Consider the following 1,316-nt stretch of genomic DNA (forward strand, 5'->3'; position numbering starts at 1 on the left):
AGGCGGGGGAGGAGTCTGCAGTGGGGTGATTTTCAAAAATCTTCACCTCACTGCGCGGGGAGGAGCTTGGAACGGCCGATGTGACATCGGCTCTTTAACCCCTGAAGCTCCCGCAGCAGGGGGAAGTTCCTCAAGTTCCTCCCAGAGAATTTCACCAGCTTCCCTGACGCTTAGCTGCGGATGTTGCTGTCTCAGTGTTCCAGGGGCGACCCACGTCCTTCCACACCCTGGGTCGCCTTCTGACGCTTTCCTTTTCACCGTCAAAGGAAAACAGAAGTATGGGAAGCCCCCACCCCCATACACACACACACACACACACACACACACACACACACACACACACACACTTTCTGCAGCGTTTGCTCTCCTAAGAATGGACACATAGATTTCTGACCCAAGTACAGTTGCAGGTTTTGGATGGTTATCCGGATCCGTCCATAAACAGTGCGCATCGAGGAATGTAAATAAAGTCAACCAGAAGTGCTGCCGAACCGTGACTACGGGTGGGCAAGTTGGCTCAGTGGGTGAGACCTGAGTTTGATTTCTGGGATCCACATACTAGAAGGAGAGAGAACCAGGTCCAGCAAACTGTCCTCTAACTTCCACATGCACCCTTCTGCACTAATTAATTAATTAGTTAGAAAAAAAGAAACATTACTTAGCTTGGGGGGGGGGGTAGGACCCAGTAGTTAGAACAATTATTTGAAGCAAAGACGAGCCAATGCGGCTTCTCCTCTATTGACACTGGATGACTAAACTATCAGGCTGCCACCAAGAAGCTTTGAAGAATAAAAGGCTCTTGGGATTTGTTAAAAGGGCCTCAGATTCCTCGCCTAGCTCCCAGCAAAAGAACAAACCATGGCTAGTGAGTTGGCTTAGTGTATGCAGCCAAGCCCTAGGACCTGAGTTCAAACCTGAGGACCCACATGAATAGAGAGAACTCATTTCTGTGACCTGCACATTCATACCGTGCTGTGTCACACGCAGAAATAAAAAACTAAACAGATAATACAAAATAAGCTACAAGAGGCTGAAAGGTGAGACAGGAAAGAGAACAAGACACATAGGACTGGGTGGGTAGAGTTCCTTTCTGGGTTTCATCCCCTGCATCACATAAGTCTCTCTCCGGGACAGAGGCAGAAGGAACATGAGGCTAGCCTTGGCTACCCAGATAGTTGAAGACAGAAACCAAAAAGATGTAAGAAGCTTCTTTTGTGAGTTGATTTCTCTCATTTTTTTATTTTTGAGACAGGGTCTCTCTATTATACGGCTCTGGCTGTCCTGGAATCCACTATGTAGGTCAGGCTGGTCTCAAA

Source organism: Arvicanthis niloticus, chromosome 8, assembly GCF_011762505.2.
Source record: "Arvicanthis niloticus isolate mArvNil1 chromosome 8, mArvNil1.pat.X, whole genome shotgun sequence".
Classification (NCBI taxonomy): Eukaryota; Metazoa; Chordata; class Mammalia; order Rodentia; family Muridae; genus Arvicanthis; species Arvicanthis niloticus.